Here is a 19,563-nt window from a genome sequence, read left to right as displayed (position 1 = left end):
ATAAAATTGCTTTCTGCTGACACCGACACATCTGTGAGTTTGAATATGAGTGTGTGTAAGAGGGAGAGGGCGCAAACAGAGTGCAAAGAGGATGTAGCTGATGGAAGCTGGTGTGGAATCAAGCGTCTTTACTGGGATTCAGTTTTCTTGATTTAATGTTATTACATGCCCATGAGTACAATGGGGGTTTATTTCTTAACACCAGCGGTTACTGTTAGTACTTTGTTAAATATATCTAAATAACTATTGTCTTCAATGCAGCGTAACAAAGTCAGTAGTTGTGATCTGACCATACTATCTGAGCCAGTGCATGAATTGGATCTGCTGTGAATTAAAGAATGTAAATAAAGTGGAAAAAAAATTAGGTGGATTTAGCTATCTTGCCTTCAGCTGCAGGCATCTGGAATCAATAATTAACATGGCGAGATTGCAGTGAGTGAACCAGATGCTCTGTTTTTTTTTATTATTAGTTACATGAACCACTTTCATATTCTCATCAATAGTTTTTCTATTTCTTTGATGTTGAGACAAACATCCTCTATAGGACTTCAGATGCACTGTATCATCTCACGAGACAGGTGTTCTCTTTCTGATTGCACTGATGTAATTATAGCGAGCCAAAAAATACAGTGACTTCAAACTTGGATAAGTAACTAATGGCAGCTGGTTACTGGCAGGAAAGTGTTCAGCATTTGGCTGTATGGTTGGAGTGCAGCCAGCGCGGCACAGTGTGACCACTGAGGTTGAATAAGCCCAGTCTTCCCGTAATATTGACCCTACTGCCAATGATCAGATGCTAAGTGGAGGTCATTACCCACAGAATCACATCATATTTCTTATCCACTTCAGGTGGGAAATGTATAGTGAAATATTTTATTCAAGACAATGCACTGATATACAGTTTAATTTTTCCTCAGTGCGTTTGATGCTGCAGCTACATTCTCTCCCAGCTTGTAAATCCTGCAGATAATTTTGGGAGTTAGCAAAGTTATCTGTATTCAGAGGGAAAGAGGTAAACACTGGAATCCCGTCATAGCAGTAACCAATAGTGTCTCCATCAAACCGGTGATAAATATTCACAGGAAACTCAAGCTGATAATGTGGGTTTTGATATGCACACATGATACCTACCTCTGTTTTTAGTGCGCAAATGACATAAAGGATAGTGACTGGATTTGTGTGGAGCTGCCATTTTCAGCTGATCTGGCTATGGTCACAGTTTCCTGAATGTGAATGCTTCATTGCAACTTTAATATATGAAGTTTCTTCTTGGAGTTATCAGAAAACATTGTAACAGTAAGTGAATAACAAAAAAAGTACAATGTTATCTCCTTTTTGGTCGATATGCATCCATGTTTCAGGTGCATGCGGTCTATGGATCTATATGTGGTTCTTGCATCATGTGTTGGATTGAGAAAGGAACAGGAAAAAGAGGGTGTTTCAGAGAGAAGTCAGTTTAAAGCTTGTATGTGCAAAACGCTTAACACCTGCACAAAAGACCAACAGGAGAAAAATCCTATCCTGAGTGTAATCTTTATATTCACTGGACAGAATAGGAAGTGTTGTCCCTCTAAAGCATATCGGTAGCTATTTCACCAGTGCACTGTTTTCAAGCATATAATTCATCCTATTTCAACAGCCTTCCCTGTGTCCAGCACCTGCCAGCTCCATCACCTTGCCCCAGGGTGAACAGTGGTCTGATAATGATTTTGTTTGACTTTATTCCAGCATCCCTTGTTCTATGGTTTAATTCTAGAATAATAAAAAATGAGGGAAAATTACATTCACAGTGGTTAAGAATCACAAAATAAATAGAAAGATGATGACAGAATATGAAAGAAAATTTGCACTTATTATTTTCTGTATGGAAGGCTTATTTATTTATTATTATCTTTTTTATTTTTCACCGTAATCCATTAGTAGTTCCTCCTCTGTGGTTTTTGGCTCTGTAAAACTCAGTGGACACTGTTTCCCTCAGTTTGCGAGAGCAGGGGGTGCTCAGATAAACAAAACCACCCATAGAGGCAGGTGGGGGAATGTTACAAACAAGGACAGAGTGGGAATGCAGATGGAGGGAGAGAGACCGGGGGAGGAGAGGGGGGGTGTCTGCTGTGAAGGTCACGCTATGAAAGATGTCTCCTTGCATTTCGACCTCACTCTGGCAATCTGCACACAAATGCCAGAGACCTGAATATTATGGGCTTAACAATTTAGCAATTTGACAGGGAGTCATCCATCCACACAGCCTTGGGTGAACTGTATGAGGGGAGAAAGAGCAGAGGGTCTTCACCTATTCGTGATGATGTCTCAACCAAATAGGCCTAAAAACCTGCAAATGCCACAGACAAGCACCCTCAAAAGAAATCAGTGTTTTCTGAGAGTTCTGTGTTTGTGTACAACCCCGATTCCAGAGAAGTTGGGACATTGTGTAAATTTAAATAAAAACAGAAGGCAATGATTTGCAAATATCAAAAACCCATTTTTTATTCACAGTGGAACATGGTGAACACATCAAATGTTTAAACTAAAAGAATTGAACCATTTTGAGAGAAAAATAAGTTCATTTTGAAATTGATGGCAGCAACACATCCAAAATGTTGGGACAGGACTATGTTTACCAATGTGAAGCATCCCTTCAGCAAAAGTTGTCCCACTCTGGTCTGATGTAGGATCCTAGCTGTTCAACAGTCGTCTTTGCCATATTTTTCATTTTATCATGTGCCAAATGTTTTCAATTGGTGAGAGGTGTGGGCTGCACGTTTCTACTACAAGGCCATGCTGTTGCAATGGATGCAGTATGCAGTTTAGCATTGTCTTGCTTTCCGTTGTTCTAAAACATTTGGACTGTGTGCGAATAACAGGCCGGATGGCCGGATGAACTGTAGATATTTAAAGCAGAAGTAAGCGGAATGTTTGTGTTAATATAAGTCTTAAATAGTTATATCTTCCGACAGAAATCACTTATATAGAGTGTTTGGTCCGAAACACGGGTCTGTCAGTCACTCTGCTCTGCTGTAAGCCGAGGAGAAAACTTTCCTTGTATCCTACAACCTTTATCCAATGAGGAGAGAGAACGGCATAAAGGGGCGGTCCTCTCTGTGTGTGCAGCCAAGGGATGCGCGTGAATGTGGTGACGTAGGGACGAGGACGGGGACTGCTAACTCCATCGGCTGACAGGAAGTTAGCCAAAACGACGGGATTGCTTACTTCTGCTTTAAAGTCTTCCCAATTTTCTGTTGAGGAACATTATTCTGAAATTGTTCCACTACTTTTGGAGGCAGTTTTTCACAGCCTGCTGAAACTCTGTCCATGTTTACTTCTGAGAGATTATTTTTTTATACCAAGTCCTCATTACTGACCTGTTGCCAGTTAACCTTATTAGATGCAAAATGCTCCCCCAGCTGTTCCAGCAAGTTTCTTATTAGTACCATTTACTTTTACAGCCTTTTGTTTCCCAACCTTTTTGAGATGTGTTGCTGCCATCAAATTCAAAATTAACTTTTTTTTCTTAAAATGGTATCATTTCTTAGTTTTAATATTTGATGTTCCATTGTGAATAAAATACGGGTTTGTGGGATTTGCAAATAATTGTGGTCTTTCTCATTTACATTTTACACAACGTCCCAACTTCTTTGGAATTGGGGTTGTAAGAGTAGTACATCACACCATTAGCAGGGAGCATTGTATCTCACATGTAAAGAGACAAAGAATCAGGAAGAGGCCAGACACAACCATTTCCAATTGAAATGTTAATATACATGCAAATGCCAGTAACAGAGTAACAGTAACAGAGGGCCAAAATGTACCCAACAGCTTTGTTTATGTGTCCTTTGAAGATTAATCCCGCAGGAATTGAATGCACAGTGGTGTTGTCTGCATAACAATATGGAGACAAAAAAATGATCACAGCAATTTTCCCTCCCAGTTCTATTTGACATCACTTCGACCAGCAACAGGGGCTTAAATGAGGAAGATTATGCGTACACAAAAAAGCTATTATATGGCAGCTGGGCGCAACTATAGCCTTTTATATGAATGTTTTTTTTCTGAGGACAATATGTAAGTTAACATGATAAATGCAAGAAGTAGCACACACAGGTGTCCTTCTCATAGTGTTAAGCAGTTGTAGTGGCTAAAACCAAACAATAATCTGCACAGTAACTAGTAAATACAACAACTAATAAATTCTTTGAAACATGATGTAATTAAAGTGAGAGGTATTCTATAAATGCATTGATTGTAACATCCACATTATCCTCAGATCAGGAATCCTCAGACAGGAATAAGTATTACTATTAGGGAATACATTATCATTACATAGATAAAGGTATTAGTTTATAGCATATATGAAATAGCTACTCCAGGAAAGTGGACTCAGACTTATCTAACAGCGTAACAGAAGGACCTCCCATGCATCAACATGGCACATGCTATCCTTAACCTGGAAATGTTTCAGCAGCCAAATACAGACCAGAGTGGGAAGACTGGGCAGAAATCTATTGGGCAACAGCAGGAGAAGATGGAACAGCTGTGGCAAAAAAAAAAAAAAAAACTTTACTGGATGAGACGGCAGGCTTACAGCTGGCTTTGGGAGAGTAGTCAACTCCTGAAAAGAAATGTCACAACATTATTTCAAAGGCTGTTTATCAACATAGAGAAAAGGTTGCAAGTAATTTTGAGGAGATACTTTGCAAGGATACTGCTGAACAGTTCGGGCTTATCCTGACATTGGACTTGTCATATGGCATATAAGACATGCTATAGAGAGATGCTATAAATCTGTATTCTCACAGGGTAAATCTAAACCACCAGTGTGGTTAGACCAATTTTATGGGGGAGGATAAACTGTGTATTCCCCAGGAGTTGCTATTTAATCCAATATACATCTGTGAATATAGCACAAGAGCACAGCACAGTTTAAGTCAGTTGTTCAAACTGTCAGAAATAAGCAAAACAAACAAACAAAATCACAATAGATTCTGAGATGAGAGAAAATGTTCAGGTTTAGTTCACTGATTCATCTCTTATAAAAGCTGGTGGTGGGTAGCTGTCTATGTATATAATGGTAGTGTGTGATAGAAGGTGTAAGATGCAAAGATAAGTCAGACAAAGACTGAAAACTGTCCAGTTGCACAAGAACTTGCACATACCACCCCATTCAAACCTGTTTCTCTTTTTGTGTGCGATGACTCTAATCCTATTTTTTCCATAAACCTGTCAAAGGTGGGATGGGATTAAAACATTTCAGCCTTTACATGTCTAAAAAAAATATATATATATATATCCTGTCAATGTGAGCAACTTTTCTTTTTACCCTGCAGGCCAAGGTGGCATATACTGTTCCTTTTCGCTGCAGTAAATATTGTCTGCCTGGTGTTGTACAGAGGAGGAGGGAGGAGGCTGTATCGAAGAAAAGGGGACTCAAGGGGGCTCTGTCTAGTCCACTTACCTCTCATTTTCTGTCTGGGTAATTACACCTGAAATTGGGGGAGCTGAGAACACCTCCAGCCACACACTCTCCAATTTCTCAGTGTACACACACACATGCACTGATACGCTCTGTCAGACACATGTGCACACACAAACACATAAACTTAAATAGATCTTTCTTTTTTCTTTGCATTTCGCCTCCTCTCCCCTTTCCTGCCCCGTCCTCCAGGTCTCTTTTCCCATTTTCTCTGACCAGCTCTGTATCTATTAGGTGTGACATTCCATTCTGCTCTTAATCACCTCTCTTTGCTTTGTCCTTCTGCAGCCAAATAACTTCATTGATGACAGTCATAAAACCCATACATTCCCTGTCAAGAACTGCATACAGACAAAAATACAAAATCGTGATGTTGGATTTACCTGCCACCTACTGCCCGTCTTCCCTGTCTTTCTTTTTCACACAAAAATCTTGATTAGTAATTGATTGAATGCTCAATGGCATGTGCGTGAAACAATTGGTGTTTTATGTGGATCACATGAAATCACAGGAGAGGTACTGTATATTCAATGCACAGCATGCATTGCAAGAAATTGATCAAGCATGCAAAAGTGCAAAAGATTGATGCTGTATATGGGGTGAAAAGCGAAAAGGAGAAGCCGAACATACACAACATCATGTGACGTCTTTGCAGACAACTGGGAATAGGTCCCATTCATTCATCAGTCACGGTGTAGGCCTTGGCTTCTTAACCTGGGTCACACCTAGTATATCTATAACATGACAGCTACCCCATGCTTTGAAGTGCTGTGTTCAGGCATTTTTGCCCCTGTCACTGATGAAAAAAGACAAATATGGATGGCTTTTCAGCACAACACATCACTGCTGGTGAGACAGCAAGTCAAACATATGCATTCAAAGTCTCAATCTCAATCCGGCTCCACCAGTAACACCCGCAGGCAGCTGCCGAGGACGGCCGCCTGAGCGCTGCCATGTTGTGTCGGCTGAAATCACTCTTATCTCACTCTGGAGAATGTCTTTGGCTGTCCTTGGAGGAGAGCAGTCAGGGATGGAGGGAGGGAAGCAGGGGGCGGTGGTGTAGATGTGGGAAGGAGTACAGCAGTGGGAGGAGGAGAAGGAGGAGGAGAGCTAGGGAATAGGGGTTGGGAGGGGGGGGGGGGCTTCAAGGGGTGGCAGACATTTGTATTCCTCTCTCATCTGTGACGGGTGGGAAAGGTGGGGTGGCATGGGAGCAAAGCACAGCGGGGGCTTTGGCAGGACTGTCGCAGAGGTTCAAGAATCAAAAGATGCAATGTTACAAGATCTTAGCATCACTCCTTGCTGCTTGGCCTCTGCGGGCAGCCATGGAGATACTGAAATAAACAATGAGATGTCAGATTCAAAAAGGAGCACGATTGAAAAGGAAAGAGCAGTAAACAAACACTGGATCTTTTTATATCTCAGTGGGTTTCACGAAATGTTAATCACCTCTTCTGCTGTCTTGTTGCTGGTAACTCCTGCCTGCTCAACCTGTAAACGTATGAGGAATCAACAAGACAAAACTGCATGTGACCTGTATTCAACTATTACAGATCATCACTTTCCAACTTTTCTCTTTGACAACCTGCAGCAAATTCCTGGATTTTTAACCATGCATATGAATTTGTTTGGATTCTTTGTCATCTGTGTAAATAATCCAGGAGTGTCCCTACACTTATTTTCCATTGTCAATAAATTCCCTCCAGATTCAAGTCTATGTTCAATTCCATGTGTCACCCCACTTAGATGTAGCCTCGTAAACCCGCCTCTCCCGGAACTGCATTTCATTTCATTCTGAGGGAGAGTCTGGCCTCATCCCCGCTCTAAGCGTCTGGGGTGGGCGGGAGCGGGGCGGGAGTAGTAGCGTTGACAGACAACCCCATTCAGCCAATCAGCAAGTTGGTGTAGTGACGGGGCTTTGCACCAGTCGGTCCCTGATTGGCCAACGTGCTGTGTCAATCACAGCGGGCGACGCTGATTGGCTCGGCCTTCTGAGGGTTTCAGTCCAAACGCTTAGAATGGGGATGAGGCCAGACTCTCCCTCAGAATGAAATGAAATGCAGTTCTGGGAGAGGCGGGTTTACGAGGCTAACTTAGATGATGATCTCAACCAGAATGACTCAAAAATCAATACTCTAATAGACACCCACTATACCTAATCAGGTTCATGGAAATGGTTGTTTGACCCAAACAACTGCCCTGTTCAGCTGCCTGCTACACAAACATACATTTAACTGTGAGTGATGAGCAGCTCGTAACCCCAAAATGAGATGTGAACACTGCAAATAATCCCAAAGCTAGGCTATTGATCTCACTGCAGAGTTAAGTGGCTCGAAAAGCCTCTCTGACATCATTTTACCATTAGTAAACATAATGGCTTTTCCTGCGCATGCACTTTTCATCATACGAACACACACACACACATTCATCTGATCATGTGTCAGTGTAGATGGAATTAGCTGAAGAGGAACTGGTGCATGATGGAAGATGATGTATGTAACTTTATAAGAATTCCTAATGATTAGGAAATTAATCAATCATTAGATCAATTTCATAATTAATGAAAATGGTTTAGTTCATTGTTTGTATGAGAATTGTATGCTAATCATTTGTTGTTTACAACTACCGGTACTCTTTTTTTTCCTTTGTTTACTTTGGTTTGTATTATAACTTTATATAACTTAGCTATATTGTGTTTCTAGGAGATGTTTCTAGATTATTACACATTGATTTAATAACTAAAACATGGATAAATGCAGAGAAAGGAGTGGGCTTTAAATTGGAGATGTATGTACCGGTATAGGGGTAGGACTAAATAAGTGTCCTATAGTCCTAGCCTACTCCTTTTTGGGCATTTTATGTTATTAAAAACTATGTTGTTTGTGGGTTTGTTTGTTTGTTTGTTTGTTTGTTTGTTTGTTTGTTTGTTTTTGTTTTTCAATTAATGTTGTCTTTTGTAATTTCATCGTTTTTGTAACAAATTCAAAATAAATTCAAAATTCTTTGAATATGCTAGTAGTCTATGCTTACATGTATACTGTGGCAATTATGTTTAGTAGGCTTGGTGTTCAAGCTGTTTTACCGTAATAGCATTAGCATGCTAACGTTAGCTAATTTGCAAACACAAATTCATCTTTGGCAGGGCTACGATGAATCCAGCAGACAGCAAATTAATCACCAAAGTGTTGCAATTCATCCTGTGGGAAACTGCTATGAATTGCGAACTGTCTTCATCTAGGCTAGTTTTCCAGAGAACAGAGACCTAGATTTTACTATCAGTGTTAACAAAATCAAATTATGAGAGCTGACCTGCCCAACTGCACTCTCTCCAGTACATAGAAGCAGGACACTGGTTGGGACACCAACTCACCTGAACAGTCTGGTGTCATCCACCAACCACCTCCTGCTGGAGCTCATCTATGTGCACACACACACTCACAAACCCCCCCCCCCCCCCCCCCCCCCAAAAAAAAGCATGTATAACCAAAAAACCAATACAATGATGCAGACCTGGTGACATGGTTGTATTTAAAGCAACCTGCTGTTATTCCCTGAAGTGAAAATTTCATCCAATTGCAGAAGTAATGTTTACTTTCTCTTCATCATTTAACCTCATTAGTCTGGAGAGATGAGAGAAGGGCAGGGAGAGAGGCCTGTGACATGCAATCGCATGCAACAAAGGCTCCCCGACTGTCAATCAAACCGTGGACATTGCAGTTATGTATGTGCCGCCACCATCAGGCCGCCAGACGCCAGAGGAGCAGGATGAAGACCTGCTGTGCAAACTACTGTGCTGAAGCCCTTTAGGCAGGAAGTCGGGCTTCAAGCATAGACAGCTTTTACTGTCGTCAAAAAGGTCAGAGGGGAAAAACTGGAGCCACGTGTCAAAATGACCTTTAACATGCCACTGTGCTTCACCCACTCATGCTTTGTATGTCATTCTAGATAATGGTGCCAACTGAATTGTGGAAACATAATGAAAACCCGCTGTGAAATTAAATGAGACAATATCCTCCTAAAGTAACTTTGGCATGTGATTTTTTTTTCTTCCACATTTCTTCTTTTGTTCTTCCACTGATGGATCTCTACCTGCTGTTGGAATTCATTCAGAAATGTCTCAGTCACTCTGCACCTTTCATTCGCAAATTTAATTACACTGTAATAACTATGTGTACTTATATCAACTATTTACTGACTCGTTTTGTTCCATGAATCAGACATTTGTTGGCTGCTTATCATAAAATACAATTACAAATGTGTTATTTTCTTCACAAAACCTGCACAGATTATACTTTGAAACTGAAAGCAGAAGTAAGCGATATTTTTGTGTTAATATAAGTCTTAAATAGTTATATCTTCCGACAGCAATCACTTACATAGAGTGTTTGGACCGAAACACGGGTCTCTCAGTTTTAGTTCAAGTTTTATCCAATGAGGAGAGAGAACGGCATGAAGGGCCGTGTGTGCAGCCAGAGCCAGTCTGGTGCAGCCAGGGGATGCGCCTGAATGTGGTGACGTAGGGACGAGGGCGGGGGCTGCTAACTCCATCGGCTGACAAGACGTTATGGTGCGTTCAAGGCAGCCCGTAACTCGTGTTTTTCCGACCTGTGAAGTCGTACCAGTTCGATCTGGTACGAGTTCACGGGTCGGAAGTTACGAGTGGCCGTTATAGTGACTTTCACAGGTAAAACAGGTCGGAAAAACATGAGTGGGTTGCCTGGAACGCTACAAAGTCGTAAGTCGTGACTTGAAGCTGTAATTTACGTTCTGTAATGGAATGCAGCATTAGCCAAAACGACCGGATCGCTTACTTCTGCTTGAACTAAATGCATTGGACCATCTACCATTAGCCACAACCACTGTGCCACTTCCACTTTAGGGAAGATGCTGTTGCAGATTTAATCCTACAGTGTCCTCACAGGCCTGCATATAACAGCACCTTTACAGGGAAACAGTCTGTCCATATGATTCTTTGTATTAATGAACCCTCACACAACATGAAAGTTCATCCCTTGTTATTTAAGTGATGTAAAACTTTTCACCATCTATCCCTATGCTACTCCCTGTTTCATGTTCCATTTTGCAATCACCGACTGTTTCACTTTCATTTTAGTCATTACGTTGCTCCCCACCCCCCTACTTTTGAGACTGCCTCCCCCGCCCCAGTTACTTTCACCTGTTCACTACGACCCTCGCCTCGCTTGCATATTAAAGTCTCTGTGTTTCCCTCAGTGTGTCAAGGTCTTTGTGTTTGATTGTAACTTCTTTCTCTGGTGTTTTGTGCTGTTTCCTTGGATCCCTGTGTTGTCGACTTTAAAGTTATGTTGGTTTTTCAAACTGGCTTTGTACATTGTATTTTGAGTTCCTGTGCTTTTCTAGTGTAACTCTCCAGACTTTTTGGTTTTCTTTGGATCCCTGCCTGTTTGGACTGTTAATTTTTGGCATTCTTAGTTCATAAAGTGGCTGCCCCTCATCTACCGGTTTGCCTACCTGTCTGTCTGCATTTGGCTCTTCCGTCCTGGTGTTGTTTTTGTCGTGAGAAAATGGTACAACAGAAGTCAACGCAAGAAAAGCAGTAGGAACATGTGTTGTCTCATTGCTTTTTGTTGCTGAGTACTGAAAAAAACCCTAATTTACCTTAAAGTGCAATCTGTGTGAGTATATATCTTACCTGAAGATGGAAACTGTGTGGAGCACTGGCAAACCCATTTCTTGTATTTTTATTGTGTCTTTCTGATTTAAATGAGGTCTTAGTGTTGAGGAAGCACTCAAGGCATGTGAAGTGTTTGAGTGTGGGGGCGTGTGTGCGCACATGCATTTGTTTGGTAAATCTAGGATTGTATACGTCAATCTTCTCCTTCCGTTACGTGTGGCTCTGCATATGTGAGTGGGTGCTAGTAGAAATTGTTCACTTGAGTGTGTGTGCATATGTGCATGCTGATGAAGTCAGTGGATCAGAAACCCAGCGGCCTGTCTGCAGAAGCCCTGACCTCTGTGATGCTTTGTCAGAGGTCTGATCAGACCAGGGCAGAAAGGTGAGCACAGAGAGTCAGCAGTGGCTTATTAGCATGAAGAGATGCACAAATGTGAGTGTGCACACAAGCACATAAATGAACACACATCAACCTGCAGGAGAACACACATAAATGTGCACACCCATACACACACACACAACATTGTTAGGGAAGAGAGAGTAGGACAGGGAGCATGAGTACCACTGTCCGAATCTTTGTCTGGTTTTCAAGGCCTGGAACCATTTTATTTAATGAAAAGAAAATGACTGTGCCTTGTATAATAGTTTATGGTTGAACCCTTTGGTCAAGGCAGCTCACAATTTATCCTTTTATATCATTTACTTCAATTAAATATATTGTGAGTGGACAGCTCCCCCGGGGCTCAGTTTTATCACCAGGCGTTAATTATGCTCAGTCAGATGGGACATGACTTGCATCCATCCAAGGGAATGATAAAATTGAGCTCTGCGTGGGAAGAATAGGCTGTTTCATGTTTCACCTAATGTATGCCTTGGTCGTTCCAGCCCTGTACTATATAGATTATTGTCTGGTCAAATGTCTTTCTGCAGCAGTAAGTGCAGTAGCAGCACTTCATCTCTTTTGGGAAAGTGGATCATTGACTTACAATTAACTGTGAAAGAAAAGAAGCAATTCCTATGACACAAGTAATAAAAAAGATATGCACGTATTGAGGAGGATAAACAGTGAGACTTTTTTGTTTCTACCATAGTTTTAACCTCAGTCACAAAAGACATAAAGGTCATGACTTCATAGCAGTGGATTACCTCGGTGTATATAGATATTTTTAGCATAGTAAACCTAGTTTCCTCTCTATCGCTTTTCTGTCTGTTGTTCGCTGAAACTTTCTCACCGTAGAGATACACAGTGTTCTCCCAGGGGAGGAGCTGTCACAAGGATTGTATCCTGAGGGAAAGAGGGAAGGTGTGCACTGCTCCATTTAGAGCCCAGTTTCTGTCGTGCTAAAGCTAGCTAACACATATGCAAAATAACCCCCAGTTTTTTGTGCATTTGGTTTAATTATTCCCTTACACATCCCGAGAGCCTTACCGTGTTGTTGTAGATTTAAAATACTGTAGTCTCTTAGATATTACTATATGAATGCTCAGAGCACTTTTATCCATAGCAGACAGCTTTGATATATTCATAGCACTTGTTTTGACCTTGACATTTTTTTTTCATTCTCTTAGACTGGTGAACTTATGGTCACAAACTCAATTGTCTAACCATTAGCCTATTACCATTTAATGTAATCTGATTAAAGTTCCAGTTTGAGGTTGGTGTGCACCCATGTGCACAAGCTGGATGACGACAGTTAGTTCCAACAGTTATTGCTGCAGAGCAGACACCATAGTCCAGTCTGATCTATTATAATAGGATTTCGGTTTTCAGTACATTAAGTTAAATAAGTTAGATACATTTTTACTATGACATCTGTAAGTCATTATGATCATTTGGACTCAGAGTCACATTACAAGGTCAAGCTTTGTTTAAATCTACAGGTTCAAGGAACTTGACAATATACAAGGATTTCAGAACTATTATGCTTGTAGTATACAAGAGCATCATCACTAGCAACTTTTTATTACACCTGTCCTTGGCACACTAAATTGTTCTCTCCTACATTCAGAGGTTTTCACATGTCTGCCATTAGCCTAACAGGGCCAGAGTTACAGCTGCTTTAGATAATAGTCAGGGAGAAAAAAAAGGGCAGGACGAGTGCCTGGAGCTCTCTCAGCTTCCACAGCACATAAAGATAGACCCAATAAACTACTGCTGGTTATTTCCAAGGTGGCTGCCTCTTGCATGGGTCTCTCAGTTGGAACTAAACAGACTCACAGAATGCTGCACAGATTGTTAAACTCCTTGAGGCGGATTTGTGACATTGGGATATATCAATAAAATTATCTTGACTGATTTAATCAGTGAAACTGTGGTCACTGGGAATGTGAGTGTAAAATCGAGATACCATAGCCTACATACATTTTTCAGTTAACAGTTTCTGAGTGTGCACATTTTAGACAAAACAAGACAGAGTCCTGCTAGTTTAAATTCCCCACACATCCACTACAAATGATGAGTTAAGAAGGACAACTTTAACTGTAGTTGTACATCAAACATTGTGCACATTTCAGATTTGCATTTTAATGTTTTACCATGCTAGTGGTGTGGCTAGTGGTATATGTAGGTCAGTCAGGCACCATTTGAGATCAGACCAGTCTATGGATCAGACTGAAATATTTCAGCAAGTGTTTGATTAATTGCCATAAAATATAGGCCTATGTCTTCTTCTGAGTGAACTATAACTTGGCTGATTCTCTGGAGCCTGCACAGATCACCTAAAATCAAACTTAAACTAAGCGCCTCATTCTGATAATAATGATCCCACTTCGGCATTCGGGTCCATTTTTAGCGCAACTAGCCAGAGTTTTAGTAAGTGCCGGTTGTGGAGAGGAAGCCTGTGGAAGCTGAACTTTGTCCAGCAGCTCATTTTGTTCTGACACTTTGGAAACAGCAGAAACAAACCATAGTATTAGCAGTAGCAACTTTCAGGTAAAGGGTTAGGGTTAGGCTCAGAGATGATATCATCCAGGTCAGAGGTTAGTGGGTCAACCTACAGACCCCGGATGTTGATAACAGCTAACCCCAGACTCAAAGGGGAATAGCACTGGCGTATCATAACAAAATATTGGTGAAATGAATGAGTTTCGGAGTAGATAATGTGTTATTTAGAGGCTTTCAAAGGAGGTTAAATCGAAAGCAACTGGACTTAGTTATTTGTCTAGGAAGACGTTTCACCTCTCATCCAAGAGGCTTCATCAGTTGGGAGCGTGCCTATGTTCCCTCAGCCCTATGTTCCCTCAGCCCTATGTTCCCTCGGCCCTATGTTCCCTCTGGACTCTCTCTACCTATCTGGACTCTGTCTATCTGGCCTGTCTAGCCTCTACCTGGTCTTTTTACTAAACTTAACCAACTCCTTTCTTCATTGCCTAAACCCAACCAATGGTGGGACCAAAGGGCTGTGGGAATAGGGCCTAATTTTCAGTGACGACAAAAGTTAGAAATGAGGGAACATAGGGCTGAGGGAACATAGGGCTGTGGGAACATAGGGATGACCCCCATCAAGTTCATGTACGCATCTGACCATCACCCTTGTGAACGCCCACACAAGAGGTTAAATAGTGAGTCTCCACACCAGATAGTTGGACCAGTCCCAGCCTGGTCAGATGCGTACATGAACTGATGAAGCCTCTTGGATGAGAGGTGAAACGTCTTCCTAGACAAATAACTAAGTCCAGTTGCTTTCGATTTAACCTCCTTTGAAAGCCTCTAAATAACACATTAGCAATTCCCCTTAAGAAATCTCTTAAAGGTAGTTAAATTGTTGTACAGAAGATCTCAGACATGAGAGTAAGAAAAAACGGATATATCACAAGCACAAATTCCAGCAAACAAACGGTCTCCATGGAAGCAGTAAAATTTTTAATATTTTTAAGTAATACAATGTAAACTTAAAGCAGAAGTAAGTGGTCCGGTCGTTTTCGCTAATGCTGCGTTCCAGGCAGGCTTTTGAAATCGTAAATTACAGCTTCAAGTCACAACTTACGACTTTGTAGCGTTCCAGGCAACCCACTCGTGTTTTTCCGACCTGTTTTACCGGTGAAAGTCACTATAACGGCCACTCGTAACTTCCGACCGGTGAACTCGTACCAGATCGAACTGGTACGACTTCACGGTCGGAAAAATACAAGTTTCCTTGAACGCACCATAACAGTCCTCGTCCCTACGTCACCACATTCACGCGCATCCCTTGGCTGCACACACAGCCCTGCATGCCGTTCTCTCTCCTCATTGGATAAAAACTGTAGGATACGATAAATGTTTTCTCCTCGGCTCAGAGCAGAGCAGAGTGACTGACAGACCCGTGTTTCAGACCAAACACTCTAGGTAAGTGATTGCTGTCGGAAGATATAACTATTTAAGACTTATATTAACACAAATATATCACTTACTTCTGCTTTAAGACACAGTTCTTAGTGTAACTGCCCCATGACTTTTGTCATCAAAAGTTAATGTTGTCAAATAAGCTGTTTTGGTTTATGATCAAATACCAGCAAAACCAATGGCATTCCCTCCAGCTTCAGCTTTACTTTGTTTTGTGTGCTAATTAGCAAATGATAGCATGCTAACAAGCGAAATGGTGGTGAATCCACGATCTGATATCACCAAGTAATCAGCAGCCCAGGACTAACGCTAACCCTAACCGGTTGGTTATAACAGCGCTCCTGGGCTGTTAATTACTTGGTGATATCAGACCATGCGGTGGTGAATACGGTGAATTAAAGCAGAAGTAAGCGATCCGGTTTGGTCTATAGTTAAAATGCCCCTCATATAGGCAATTCACTCTACATTGTGTCCACAAATTATGTCCATATAGCCAAATACATTAACAAAATCAATGACAGACGAATCATTGTGTTGTTGTGTATGTTAGTGTATGTTGGTACTCAAACTGTTTTCTATCCTGTTACCGAACCACAGTGGCTGAGGAAAAGTGCTCTGGATTGTTTGGGTCAGCAGCTTGAAACAGGTCAGTACATCTAGATAACAGGGTTTGGCATTGCCTGCCTACTCTATTCCAAAATAATATGCAAGTAAGGACTTTGTAAGCGAGCTGCAGTACCCTCCAAAGGAAGATGAGCCAATTTTGGATGTGGTGAATATCATTACATCATTTTGACATTTTGCTTGTGGGGGATTCATCTTCTCTTGCCTCAAAGTGAAGAGGTCAGCTATAGCCTGCGCAGTATATTCTCAGCACTTCTTTTTATAATACCCTCAATTCTAGTTTTCGAGAGCTTTAACAGACATCCACCTAAAAAAAAGGGATGTGAATCCTGCTGCCTAATTGAGCAGGAATATTGAGATCACCTGTCTGCCGTTCATGCAACAGGATAAAGAGTTTAGCTCGTGCTATGTGTGTAATGAGGCTGCCAGCGGCAAGTCGTCAGCCATTCAGCGGCCTGGACATCCTCCTGTCTTCAGCATTACCCAGTACACATCCATCATCTTCAGGATGTAATCATCCCTCTGAAAACGCCACTTCTATGGAGTCTGAGGGATCCGCTCCTGTGCACTGACAAACCCGCAAGGAAATTACTTATCATTCACAGCCCTGTGACTGTCGAATATTGCCAGTCTCTCCTGTTTCTTCAAGGAAAGTCTCTAAACTCTTTTTTCCCTCACTCTATTCTTTCCATTTTCCCCCTCAGAACATAAAATGAAGATGAGAAGCCCATTGTCTTGTGATAATTTCCCAGGGGTGAAGCCCATTGAGTGCTACCGAGCTGTGTCTAATTTGTCTGCGAAGGTGTTAGAGAGGTACTCAAGAATGCTGGATGTTCATGTTTAGTGGCAAGTGAAATCTCAAAGCAGATCCTTTCAGCAGCTGCAGCTCTGCACAACTTGGGCATCGCTTTTGCATGTAAACTGTAAACTGTCCATGTCTCCTAGTGCTCGACAAATTCCAAAGGTATGCTAATAATAATTATTATGCACCTGGATAGCAAATCAATGTTTTTGTATGCCTCTAAAATGAAAGTGAAGATTGTATTAGGCTGCTGGGATTTGGCCTGTTTTAAATGGGAATTTAGCTAAACAAATGTTATACAAAAAGCCACATTGAACTGAATTTGCTGAATCAATACACAATTACAGAATAAACTTATTGATATACTAAAGATTCAGAGGAGCATGCCAACCACAACATTAAAACACAAGCCAAGGATCAATATGTAGTTAATTAATCCAGTCACAGTTGCCACACGATTTTTTATATTTCAAGCAATTAGCAAAAGAAAACAAACAAACATATTTTTGAACAAATTGACATTACATTGTAGATGTAGTAGCACATGTTTAGTGTCATACTTGGGAAGAAAACACAAATTAGCATGATGTCGACTTTGTAGTAATCGTAGTAGTGCGGCTGATGCAACCTCAGTGCTTCAGTGCTATAAACTTGTTTTCATTAATAAATGGTTCCTAGTTCAGATCTTAACCACACACCTTAAACACAGCACAGCAATGTGAGTATCACTTTGGCAATTAATTATCAAGCAGGCCCATTACTTAATTCCTGACAGCCTGCATCCATGTACAGGGAGAGCAGGGCAGGGGCACATATTGCTTTTGCATTTGAACACTCTGTTTAGAGCTGTGCACTTTACCGCATATATGGAAAAATGAAATAGGCAGCCATTATGGTGAAAGGATGTCAGTCGAGGCAGAATTGAGGGCACACTCATCACCAATTTGGCTCAGATGTGGTTTTGAAAGCCCAACCAGGCTGTTATTGGTTATGACACGTGCACATTAGCATGACAATAGCAGTAATGCAAGAAGCCAGTGGGTAACATTTTTCATCTTTTACAGGTCCCCAAAATTGCAACAGAGAGTATTTCACCGGGAAACACCCCAGAGACTCTCTATGGCTCTTTACAGCTCTCTGCAGCTCCACCATTAAGCCCAGTCCCCCCTCCATACAGCCAGAGCCTGGGAGACTGTTTTACAATCCACCACAAGTCTGGCCTTAATAGGTTGCTATGAGACCAGCTTTTAAGATTGGCAGATTCACCTTATCGTTCACCAGCTGCAGTTTACTTGCACAGTTGGAGACTTTTTTTGTCAGAGAAATGCATTGGAAATTAAAATTGAAATGAAAAAGAAAATGAGGATGGGTGCAATAGCGGGGAGGAGTGGTGGCTTGGGGATGGGGGTATCCAATCACAGTACCCTCCAGCAAAGCAATCAATATGAGTTTAACTGTTGGCTATTCTCACTTTGGTAATTGTGCTTTGGAATAATGAAATCGTATTTAAGGTGAAGCACGAGCAACGAAATAATCATTTTGTTGATTCGAGAACCGGAGGGAGTGTGACGAGAAAAAAAAAGATGTGTAGATAATTATTATTACTCAGAGAATATGCATTGTAAAAATACTTTTCATAAACAAAAATAATAACAATGTAAGGTGTGTAACTATGGAGATTTGAAATTACTGATAGGGTTTAATTACCCCATAATTTAGTTGTTGTTTTTTTTCTTTTTTATTTCTATGACAAAATTGGACTGGCAAGGATGTCACTTCACAACAGCATCCTCTAAATTCTTTGACAGCAGCAGGACAACTATGTGTTGTGCAAATATGCTTTTGCATGTTCCAGCAGCGCATTATAAAGGGACAGTGAGGAGACAAGAACGCCAGCAGTAAATTTTCATTCGTCAGAGGCCACTGACTGTGTCACACTGAGTGAAGAGGCAGGCTTGTGAACCATGTTGCTCTGATCCATCACAGTCACCCAGAATCCACTCACATCCCTTACTGTGACTGTCATTCTTCCACCCATCAAAGCCGAACATTAATTAACTCAAGGCAAAGGTTGCAAAAACATATTATTCTGTACTTTATTCTCCACTTTGACTTTTTCTGATATGTCGTACATTTATTTAATGCAAACATCATTTGAATATGTCGTTCATCTTTAGAAGTTGCGCATCAGAATTTCCTTTGTTCCCGCCGTCCTTTCATGTTCCCCGTCAAGTCCAAGTCCATAAATCACTCAGGATATATGCCAAATATTCTCTCTCATTTTCAGCAAGGGTTTGCAGTATCTTAAGCATCCCAGCTACACACTTGGATCCCGGTTAATAGGCATTAAATTCTTATTTTGCACAGTTTGACAGTGTGGATTCTATCAAACCAGTGAGCGACATACTTAACTGGGTTCAAAAGGTAACATGTCGACTGGAGGGCTTCTCTTGCCAACAAATTTTAGGCCTCCACAGGACTATGATGGAAGATTCATTCAAACTACAGCTGGCAGAAAATATTTAGGAGGATAAATAATTGACAGGGCTCCAAGTTTTACTGTTACATGCTGTTAGATCTGAAAAAAAAAAGGCTACAGGAGGAGAGTCCAGTGAGACAAGATTGAATCAGAGGACTGCCTGGAGCTGGAACTGCCAAAAGGGAGAGAAGCTGCCGCTGAGGAAGGGTCACAC

This window comes from Trachurus trachurus, assembly GCF_905171665.1.
Source record: "Trachurus trachurus genome assembly, chromosome: 3".
NCBI classification, from domain to species: domain Eukaryota; kingdom Metazoa; phylum Chordata; class Actinopteri; order Carangiformes; family Carangidae; genus Trachurus; species Trachurus trachurus.
Note: the sequence above shows the minus strand (reverse complement) of the source record.